We start from the raw sequence: 12553 nt of genomic DNA on the forward strand, positions 1-12553 counted from the left end.
TTATACTCCTGGATGAAGTACCCCTCACTCGTTGTGTGACCTCGGCCCTCATTTTCCTCACAGTGTTGTTGGATGCACCTTGAACAGCACTAAACACAATTCCAAATATTTCTGAACAGCTTTCAAAAATAGTGGATGTATACTGTGAGGGTCACAAAAGGTGGGTTGGACACATTTGCAGTGATAGAATGAATGAAGTTGAACGATGGAGTATTTTGTGTGTAACCAAAGGGCATTTGTTATTTCATTTCCATTTTCTAGTAAAGGCTTATGCCAGTTTTACAATATCAATGTGGTTTGTGTAGTCATTTGCTAAAAAATTACATGACCTTCTAGGATAAGCACTTTAAGTTTTTTTTCCATTTCAAAAACAAAAACATTAAAAAATAAAACCATGCTTAATTCTAACACCCTAAAACAAGTATTTCCTTCCAGTTTGCATCTAAATGTATTTTTTTCCACAGATGGAATAACAGTGGTGTAATTTTATGTTTCCTTTTTTCACTTGCATTTAAAAATAGGCTTTGCCCCATGCAGGATCTTTATAATTCAACAGCTAGGTAATATTCCTTCCAATAGAGACATAATTTATATGACTACATATTTTATACTTTCTGATATTTGGACATTTCAATTTTTTTCAAATATTATAAATTCTCCAATAAAAAGTGAAACTGTCAGCTCAAAAATCTGTGAACAGCTCTTGCTTCTCCAATGAGTCTTCCTGAGTTGCCCCTACCACCAGCCAAGTGTGAGTTTACACATGTGGATGTTTCACTTTTAATGCAGCAGACCCTGTCTCTGGTAGTATCTTTTTTTTTCTTCCTCTAATGTAACAGGTGTAACATGTTGCCTTCTCAGTGGGCACCAAATAGCTCTGAGTTTTGCAAAGAATAATTAAAATCTAAGAAAGGAGACAAAAATAAAAGCTTGCAAGTATGAAAAGTTTCTATTCTAAATCAAGCAATTTAGAAATAGAACCTTTTCTAAATCAAGAGATTCAAAAATAGAATGATAGATTTAAAAATAGATGAACACTAGTAGTGTATAACTATTTATAATTCTTTTCCCTTTTCAGATCTGTAACTTACAGAGGAGAATGTAGTCTTGCATGCACATGTTAACCTACCAATAACAAGTCTGGTTTCACAGAACTAAAGCAAGACTGCAAATTTGTCCTTTTATAATTTTTTTAAAGGGCACATACTTTACAAAAGACAAAACGAAGCAGAGGATAAGAGTCAAAGGGTGCAAAACCTAGATTTTCCTTTGAGAGATTTTACAGAGAAGAGGGTTAAAATTTATGAACCAATTGTCATCCAAAAAATCCTATCAGTTTCTCTACTCTCAATGCATCTACCTTCCCTGTTCCAAGTTTTAACCTTTCTTTAAAATAAGTATTCAAGCTCTAAAGCTCCACAGTGCTATATTTAGGAAGCAGTAACAGACTAAGGTGGGCTGTTAGGAGCCCACGTGAGGCCTTGATAGGGGTTCTGGAATACTATTCATTTTAACTTTGGGATTTTGCTAACAGTGAGTAGCAGCTCTCGGCTAGACTTAAGACAATAAAGACTGACAATTATAGACAAATTTAAACAGTTGTGGTCAGATTGTGGAGACGAACAGTCCTAAAATAGGTTGTATACTAACTAAATAGACTGTTTTCAACTCCTAGCTTATGTATCAGAGTAATGAATGGACTCCATAAAAATAATAGAATGGTGCCACATACCTACTCATACAGTGATTATATTCCAAATGCCATACCTGAAACTCCTGAATTCAAACCGGTCACTTGTAAGTTTTTGTCTTTAAATATATATAGTAAAAGGAAAAAATTCTGTTTCTAGTCCAAAACATTCTAGAACTCAGATTATTGAGAGCTCATGTATGTGATGTGCTTAGTGTATTCAAACCTTCATTTATTCATTCATTCAACAAGTTGAGCACCTACTAGGTGCTAGAAATTCAGTGGTGAATAAAGACAAATCTATGTCATTTGAAAACACATTTTCAGGCATGGAATAAAAGAACAGCAGGGCACAGTGACGCACACCAAAGTGTAATCCCAACACTTCGGGAAGCCAAGGCAAGAGGATCTCTTGAGCCCAGGAATTTAACACCAGCCTGGGTAACATAGTGAGACCCTGTCTATACAAAAAAAAAATTTTAAATTAGTCTGGCATAGTAGTACATGCCTGTAGCTCTAACTACTGGGGAGGCTGATGTGAGAGGACCATTTAAGTCTGGGAGATGCAGGCTGCAGTGAGCCATGATTGCACCATTGTATTCCAGCCTAGGCAACAGAGCATGAGTTAGAATAAATAGAATAAATGAGTATAATAAATTAAACTTATTAGAACATTATGTTATGTCCCTGACAGAGCACACAAGGACCTGAAATGTAGAATAACAAAGCTAAAGATGCAGGGAGGTCCTAAACAAAGTATGGTCCATTGCACTTTAAAGCATCTATGCATCTGTCATTTTGTTTTTGTTTTTTTGGGGGGTGGGTTTTGGGATGGAGCCTCACTCTGTCTCCCAGGCTGAAGTGCAGTGGCATGATCTTGGTTCACTGCAGCCTCCACTTCCTAGGTTCAAGTGATTCTCCTGCCTCAGCCTCCCGAGTAGCTGGGACTACAGGCGCATGCCACCATGCCTAGCTAATTTTTGACATTTTTAGTAGAGATGGAGTTTCACGTGTTAGCCAGGATGGTCTCATCTCCCAACCTCATGATCTGCCCACCTAGGCCTCCCAAAGTGCTGGGATTACAGGCATGAGCCACCACGCCCAGCCTGCATCTACTGGTTTTAATAGTTCTCTGTTTTTTCCCTTTCTCTCCTCCCCACTCTTCCTCCTCTGGCTTCTACCAGTCTAAAGCTGCTTCAACATCTCCACACTGCGTGTACACACAACAGGTGCATATATGCACACCCCATATTTGATGACCCCAAACTTTGCTTAATATAAAGAGATGAAAATCTCCTACTTTAGGCTTGGTGAGGTGGCTCATGCCTGTAATTCCAACAGTTTGGGAGGCCTAGGTGGGCAGATCACCTGAAGTCAGGAGTTCAAGACCAACCCAGTCAACATGGTGAAAACCGGTCTCTACTAAAAATACAAAAATTAGCCAGGCATAGTGGTGCACACCTGTAATCCCAGCTACTCAGGAACCTGGGAGGTGGAGGCTGCAGTGAGCCGAGATGGCGCCACTGCACTCCAGCCTGGGCGACAGAGGGAGACTGTCTCAAAGGAAAAGAAAAAAAAAAAGAAAATCTCCTACTTTAAAGAAACTGTATGCCATAGGTATTCCTAACAAAGAACAATGAAATGTGTATTGAAACTTCAGCTTGCTTCCCTTGCCCCTGCCCTCCCCTCCACCTTGGCCCCAGGCACCATTTTAATCCCTCATATTGCTTGACCAGAAAACTACTCAGGAAACAGCATTTGAAAATAATGGCAGACTTTTACAGAGGGCAAAACTGAGTAAGAAAGGAGCAGTAGTTACCACACGTTTTTAAACCAAGGCACTTTCCTACATTACTGCCATTTACATTTATTTTCCCCCCTTGAATGTTATCAGTGTTTGCTATCAACTGGAACAGTATGGAAGTGACTCTCCTGAGGTTAGAAACAGTCTAACCCTAGTTCCCAGTACAATCTTCACCAATTCAAAAGAAATTAGGTAAATCCTACCTTAGAACATGCATCACAGGCTGCTTTCTGAAATTCTCTGGCGAAAGGTTCAAGAATCCCAGCAACGAGGATCATACCAGGAAAATACATCTCACCTGGGATAGCAGTATGAGGAGGATGGGCAAGTTCCAGGCTTTGAACTCCATCCACTCCCAGCTGTGTGCTTAATTAAACTGTGATTTCCAGAATGGCCTCTCTGTCTTAAATGAAAACCAAGAGTCATGATGTAGTTCTACAGCTCTGCTCCAACGCACAGATTTTGATTTTTTATTTTGGCAAAACTTCAAATATGATCAGGTGAGGGAAAAAAGTTCCAAAATGCCATAGAACCTTCTTAGATCTTCCTGGTCACAGCTTAAAGAGATACACATGAGGATTCCTTCATTAGACTCACTTGGGATAATTTAATCTGAAAGGGGAAATGAGTAGCAGGGGTTGGTTTTGTTTTTAAGCAATATGCAATCATCAAGAAAAAAACTGTAGCTGAGGTTGATCATATTAATGGCCTGGAGTTCTTGTTCAAAGTAAGGAATCATCCAGACCTTAGATTCTCATTTAATTATACAGGAATGTGAGACTGCATATTGACTTGGTTTGTTTTTTTGGTGGGACTTCTGGGTTTTTTGTTGTTATTTGTTTGGTTTTTGATTTTTAGCATTAACATTTGAAAAAAAAAGTGCAGATAGTTAACCATAGCTAATAGCATGGTTGCATCTTTATCATGAATGCCTAATAGTTATACATTTTTATGGGGCATATGTGATATTTTGATACAAACAAACAACGTGTAATGGTCAAATCAGGGTAAACCTCAAGCATCTATCATTTCTTTGCTTCATTTCTTTTTAAGTGTGTCTCTGATTTGTAAATATGCATACAAAAACTGGAATATATACCAAAATATCAGTAGTGATTATTTCTATGTGGCAAGATTCTACTTGAATTTAGTTATTTCTTTTCTCTGTTTTTAAATGTTTCCAGACAATACAACCATACTATTTTTTTTTTCTTTTTATTTTGAGACGGAGTTTCCCTCTTGTTACCCAGACTGGAGTGCAATGGCGCAATCTCAGCTCAGTGCAACCTCCGCCTCCTGGGTTCAGGCAATTCTCCTGTCTCAGCCTCCTGAGTAGCTGGGATTACAGGCACATGCAACCATGCCCAGCTCATTTTTTTTGTATTTTTAGTAGAGACGGGGTTTCACCATGTTGACCAGGATGGACTCGATCTGTTGACCTCGTGATCCACCCACCTTGGCCTCCCAAAGTGCTGGGATTACAGGCTTGAGCCACCACGCCCAGCCACAGCCATACTATTTTTTAAAGTTATTTACCATTTAAACTTTTCAAAAGACATTAATTATCTGCTAATCTTCTGAAAAAAGCACAACTGGAAAACACATTTTTGTAATGGTAGCAAGACTTAGCTTAGGGGTTAAAAGACATGGTTTTCCCAACTCAACTCAGAAGCATCCATTTTCAAAATTCTCTAAATAGAAAATGAGTGAAAGATTTATCCTATTCATACCACATGTGTCTTAACCTATCCCCGAATGTAAATTTGTAGAGCCAATTGCCTACTCAACATCTCCAACTGAACATCTCAAAAATTTCCCAAAGTTAACACATCCCAAACTGAAATCTTTATTCACTTCCCCTAAGTCAATTCCCCTCCACAATCTCCTTTTCCTCATTTGTTCAACCAATAACTTGAAGTATTTTTGACTCTTCCCTTTCAAAGCTCATATCCAAATTGTCAACAAGTCTACTTTTTTCTATCTTAAAATAAATCCTCAGATTTTCAGTCAGCCCTGAAGTATAGGTTCTGTCTCCACAGTTTAGTCCACTATGTGCTACTGTAACAGAGTATCTATGACTGGGTAACATAGAATGAATAGAATTATTTTTTAGAATAATAAAAAATGAAATTTATTTTTTCACAGTCATGAAGGCTGAGAAGTTCAAGATCAAGGCACCAGCATCTAGGGAGGGCCTTCTTGCTGTGTACTCACATAACATAAGATGAAACGGCAAAAGTGAAGTAACTCCCTTAACATCAAGTCCTTTTATAAAATGGCACAAAATTCCATGTAGTGGGGAGAGGCCCGCCTGGCGTAATCACCTCTTAAAGGCCCCACCTCTTAATATTATCACATTGGCAACACCTGAACTTTGGTGAGGGACACATTCAAACTATAACATCCTTTAAAAAACAAACCTAAGAGGTGGACAAAGTGTAAAGTCTCACATGACCCATGCCTTCAACTATAACAACTTCAAATTACTTGTAAATAAAGATATAAACACAAAATTACACTTTCATTGCCACTGCAAGCCTGTGAATACAGAAAGTTAGGGGAGTTAAAATTCTATGTGGAAAAGAGAAAAGAAAAGGAAAGAAGTGAGATTACTATTTAGAACACAGATAAAATCATCCTCAGACAGAGACACTCTGAAACTGAGTGCTATAATACTGAAAACAGTGGGACTTAGTAGTACACAGCACTGCCTACAGGAAAGGGCTTGAAAGTGAGATATCAGACATGTCAGCCTTGAGAAATTACTGCTGCTAGGAGAAAGGAAAATAAATACAGAAGTAGTGATGCCCCTCAGATGTGTGCCACAGAGAGAAAAAAGAAAGTAAGAAGACAAAATTAAGGGTGCTATGAAAACAGAAGAGAACTACAAGATATGCCAAATCTTTCCCCCTTCTCCACCACATCACCACCAAGATCTTTTATTAAAGAAACTACATTTCACTATGCTGTCTGAACTAAGGACTCATAAATTAGAAACTCTATCAACAAATGCCTAGATTTATAAAATAATCAGACCACTGACGAAGCTACCATAAGAAGACAAAAGAAACTGAGAAGCTGAACATTGCAGCTCATAAAATATACTTCCCCAAACCCAACCCTAAAGCAAAACCAAAGTGTAACAGAACATTAAATTTGAATATATCCTCAAACAAGTATTTGAAGATAAAGAAATCAACTAAAATCATAAAATCAAAAAGAAAAAAAAGTCAAATATAGGAATAAGTGAAATAAGGCAAGTGAACACAATAAAGAGTTTTTTAATGACAGGTATCTCAGAATAATGAATATATTATATGGTATCTGAGAATAGAGTCCAGTGAAAATTTAATAAGGGACACAGGAAAAAGAAAAAAAAAACCAACAAGATCGACCAAACAAAAAAAAATCCATTGGATAATGAAAATAAGATGAAGAAAGAAGTAAAAAAGGGTCAGAAAAAAAAGTGGTTGTAATGGGAATACAAAGATAATCTAACATATATATAATTGCAGACCATGAAGACAATAACCCAAAAAATGAAAGAGACCTATATATTTAAAACTATAATCAAACTTTACAGAACTATTTTAATCCTAAATTTATAAAATAAAACGTCCTACTATGTATGTAGGAAACCTGACACAAAATGTCAAGAGTGTGTCAAAAATATGAATATGAAAACAGTAGAGCAACATTTTTTAAAAAATCAATGAAAGAACATAAGTATCAAAGACTTTTGTATATAGACAAGTTATCCTTCAAGCATCAAGATGTAGTAAAATAATTTTAAACACATAAGAACTCAAGAATAATTTAATCGTGAATCTTTAATAGAGAATATGTTTGAACAGGGTTAATAAACCACAGCACATAGGTCAAACCTGGCCAGCTACCAGGTGTGTGTGTGTGTGTGTGAATTTTTAAGCAATTATATTGTAAACTGTTACATAAGTAGTTTCCTAATAGCCTGTTTTGCCTCTTAGCCATAAGCCTAAATATTTACTACCTAGCTCTTTCAATGTTTGCTGACTCCTATGCAACAAGATTAACTTTATCCAACCCAAAGATGACTAAGCACTGTCTAAATTATAAATACAAAGCCAACCATTAGAACAATGCAAATCTTCCTAAATATCAAACAAAATTTTTAAAGAAACAGCCACAAAGTTACGCCATTTAGAAAAGGAACGTATAGCTAATAAACACAATAACTATAATATAAAATAATATGGGAGTCAAAACCAAACATACCAGTTATGTTAATAAATGTAAATGGGATTAAACACAACTTTTAAAAATAAAAATAAAAGCTGTTTTCAAATTGGCTCAAAAAAAAAAAAAACCCGGCAGGGCGCGGTGGCTCACGCCTGTAATCCCAGCACTTTGGGAGGCTGAGACGGGTGGATCACAAGGTCAAGAGATTGAGACCATCCTGGTCAACATGGTGAAACCCCGTCTCTACTAAAAATACAAAAAATTAGCTGGGCATGGTGGTGCGTGCCTGCAATCCCAGCTACTCGGGAGGCTGAGGCAGGAGAATTGCCTGAGCCCAGGAGGCGGAGGTTGCGGTGAGCCGAGATTGCGCCATTGCACTCCAGCCTGGGTAACAAGAGCGAAACTCCATCTCAAAAAAAAAAAAAAAAAACCCACAACTTCAAGCTCCATACAAAAGATATATCTAAAACAAAAAGATTCAAACAGGTTAAAAATAAAGGAAAGAACAAAGATAGGCCAGTTAAATGTAAACATTTAAAAAGCAGGGTTTAGAAGAAGTAAAACTGACTGTTTGCAAATGACATAATTGTCTATGTAATAAATTCAGAAGAATTGGTAAAAAAAAAATTGGAACTAGTAAATGATTATAGCAAGGTTGCAGAGTACAAGGTTAGTATACAAAAGTCATCTACTGTCCTATATACCAACAATGAAGTAGAATTTGAAATTAAAAATATAATACCATCTACATTAGCATCCAGAAAAAATGAAACACTTGGATATAAATCTAACAAGATACATGATTTATAAAAGAAAAACTGCAAAATTCTGATGAAAGACTCAAAGAAGAATGAAATAAATGAAGGGTTATTCCATGTTCATGGATAGGAAGACTCATTATTGTCAAGGTGTCAGTTCTTCCCAACTTGATCTGTGGATTCAGTGCAATTTCAAAGTTTTAGCAAGTTATTTTGTGGATATCAACAAACTGATTATAAAGTTTATATAAAAAGATAAAAGACCTGGCTAGGTGTGGTGGGTCATGCCTGTAATCTCACCTCCTTGGGAGGCTGAGGAGGGCAGATCAGCTGAGGTCAGGGGTTTGAAACCAGCCTGGCCAAGATGGAAAAACCACATCCTTACTAAAAAATACAAAAATTAGCCAGGCATGGTGCCTGGTGCCTGTAATCCCAGCTACTTGGGAGGCTGAGGCAGGAGAATTGCTTGAACCTGGGTGGAAGAGGTTGCAGTGAGCCAAGATCATGCCATTGCACTCCAGCCTAGGTGACAGAGCAAGACTCCATCTAAAAAAGAAAACAAACAAACAAAACAAAACAAAAAACACCATGGTGGCCAGTGCAATACCAGAGGAATAGAACAAAGTTGGAGGATTCAAACCATCCAATTTCAAGACTTGCTAAGAAGTCATGGTAATTAAGATAGTGCAGTATTGGTGAAAGAATAGACAAATTGATGAGTGGAACAGAATAGAAAGTCCAAAAATAAATCCACATAGATTTAACTGATTTTTGACAAAGAAATAAATGCATTACAATGAAGAAAACATAGTATTTTCAATAAATGGTGCTGGAATAAATGGATGTCCATATGAAAAAAAAAAATCTAGACACAGACCTTACAGTCTTCACAAAAATTAACTGAAACTGGAAAATAAACTAATATATAAATGCAATACTATAAAACAACTAGAAAATAGCTGATATGCTTTGGCTGTGTCCCCACCCAAATCTTTTCTTGAATTATAATCCCATAATTCCCATGTGTTATAGGAGGTACCTGGTGGGAGATAATTGAATCATGGGGGCAGTTTCTCCCATACTGTTCCTGTGACAGTGAATAAGTCTCATGAAATCTGATGATTTTATAAGGAGAAACCCCTTTTGCTTGACTCTCATTCTCTCTTTGCCTGCCACCATCCAGGTAAGATGTGACTTGCTCCTCCTTACCTTCCACCATGATTGTGAGGCCTCCCCAGCCATGTAGAACTGTGAATCCATTAAACCTCTTTCTTTTGTAAATTGCCCACTCTCAGTATGTCTTTATTAGCAGTATGAAAATGCACTAATACAATAGCACAGAAAATCTAGATGACCTAGGTTTGTTAATGACTTTTTAGATATAGCACCAAAAGGAGAAAACATTTGCAAAAGACATATCTGATAAAACAAAAAACTATTGGCCAGGCACTGTGGCTCATGCCTCTAATCCCAACACTTTGAGAGGCTGAGGCAGGTGGACCACAAGGTCAGGAGATCGAGACCATCTTGGCCAACATGGTGAAACCCGTCGCTACTAAAAATACAAAATTTAGCTGGATGTGGTGGTGCATGCCTGTAGTCCCAGCTACTTGGGAGACTGAGGCAGTAGAATTTCTTAAACACAGGAGGTGGAGATTGCAGTGAGCTGAGATCACACCACTGCACTATAGCCTAGCCAGGTGACAGTGAGAGACTCGGTCTCAAAAAAAAAAAAAAAAAAAAAAAAAAAAACTATTATCCAAAATATACAAAGAACTATTAAAACTTAAGAAAACAAACAAGCATTAAAAGATGGGCAAAGACCTTAGCAGACTTAACAAGGAAGTTATAGAGATGGCAAATAAACATATGAAAAGATATTATACATCATCAGGGAAATGCAACTTAAAACAATGAGGCTGGAAATGGTGGCTCACTCCTGTAATCCCAGCACATTGGGAGGTCGAGGCAGGCAAATCACTTGAGGTCAGGAGTTTGAGACCAGCCTGGCCAACATGATGAAGTCTTGTCTCTACTAAAAATTCAAAAATCAGCTGGATATGGTGGCAGGTGCCTGTAGTCCCAGCTACTTGGGAGGCTGAGATAGGAGAATTGCTTGAACCGGAAGGTGAGATTGCAGTGAGCCAAGATCTCCCCACTGCACTCCAGCCTGAGTGACAGAGCAAGATTCTATCTCAAAAACAAAAACCAAACCAAAACAAACAAAACCCCCCACAACAATGAGATAACACTGCACACCTGCTAGAATGGCCAAAATCCAGAACACTGACAACACCAATGCTAGCAAGAATAAGGAGCAACAGCAACCCAAGGTTGGTGGGAATGCAAACCACCACTTTGGAACACAGTTTGGTGATTTCTTATAAAGCTAACCACACTCTTATCATGAAATCCAGCAGTTATGCTCCTTGGTTCTTACCCAAATGTATGAAAACTGGTGTCCATACAAAAACTTGCATATGAATATATATATTTTAATTGAGACAAAGTCTTGCTCTGTCACCCAGGTTGGAGTGCAGTGTCGTGATCCCGGCTCACTGCAACCTCTGCCTCCTGGGCTCAAGCAATTCTCCTGCCTCAGCCTCCCAAGTAGCTGGGACTACAGGCTCACATCACCACACCTGGCTAATTTTTGTATTTTTAGTAGAGACAGGATTTCACCATATTGGTCAGGCTGATCTTGAAGTCCTGATCTCGTGATCCACCTGCCTTGGCCTCCCAAAATGCTGGGATTACAGGCATGAGCCACTATGCCCGGCTACATATGAATATTTATAATTGCCAAAACTTTAAAGCAACCAAGATGCCCTTTGGTAGGTGGATGGATACCTAAACTTCAGTACATCCAGACAATGGAATATTATTTGGCACTTTAAAAAATGAGTTATCAAGCCATAAAAACACATGGAGGAACCTTAAATGCATATTACTAAATAAAAGGAGCCAATCTGAAAAGGCTGAATACCATACTATTCCAACTATATGACATTCGGGGAAAGGCAAAACTATGGAGAGGGCAAAAAGATCAGTGGTTTCAAGGGGTAGGAGGTAAGGATGAAAGTGGAGCACAGAGGATTCTTAGGGCAGTGAAACTACTCTGTATGATACTATAATGGTAGACACATGTCATTAAACAATTATCCAAACCCATAGAATGTACACTATCAAGAGTGAACCCCTATGTAAACTACAGACTTTGAGAGATTATAATATCTCAGTGTAGGCTCATCAGTTGTAAGAAACGTGCCACTCTGGTGGGGGGATGCTGACAATGGGTAGGGCTTTTGCATGTGCAGACACAGGCGATAGATGGGAAATCTCTAAATCTTCCACTCAATTTTGCTGTGAGCCTAAAATTGCTCTAAAATTTTTAAAGGCATGGTTGCAATTCTAATCTCAAGCAAAATAAAATTCAGCCCCAAAAAGTATTAAATGAGACCGAAAAAAGGACACAGTAGAAACTAAGAAGATACAATTAGAAACAGTAACAATAGAAGCCTTTGATATATCACCCTCAGCACAAAATGAGACCATCAGACAAAGAATAAGCGAGAATCCAGAAGAGTTCAACATAATCAATAAGCTATGTTTTACAGAAATATGGATATATATAGCAATATGCTCTGAAATAATGATTTAATGAAGCTAGAAGTTAAAAACCAAGTAAAATAGCTCGAGTAAAGTAAAATATAAGCAAAAATTAAAGAATTTTTTTTAAAAATGATCATTATATGAGGTAAAAACACATATAAAAATCTATGGGATAGATTTAAAGCAATACGCAAAAGAAAATTCATAGCTTTAAACACCTATATCAAGGAAAATAAAAAGCAAAAAATAAATGAGTTAGATCTCCAGCTCAAAAAACTAGGAAAAAGCAAAGAAAAACTTAAGATGGGAAAAAATAAAAACAAAATAAGAAGTTAATATGCTGAAGAATAGAAATATTTATCAAAGTAATAAATTTGTAAAAATCAATAAAACAGACAAGTCTTGGACTGTATTCTACTTATTATAAAGTACATTATTGGGACAACTGATGAAATTAGAATGTGCACTGCA

This window comes from Callithrix jacchus, chromosome 12 (genome assembly GCF_049354715.1).
Source record: "Callithrix jacchus isolate 240 chromosome 12, calJac240_pri, whole genome shotgun sequence".
Taxonomy (NCBI): Eukaryota; Metazoa; Chordata; class Mammalia; order Primates; family Cebidae; genus Callithrix; species Callithrix jacchus.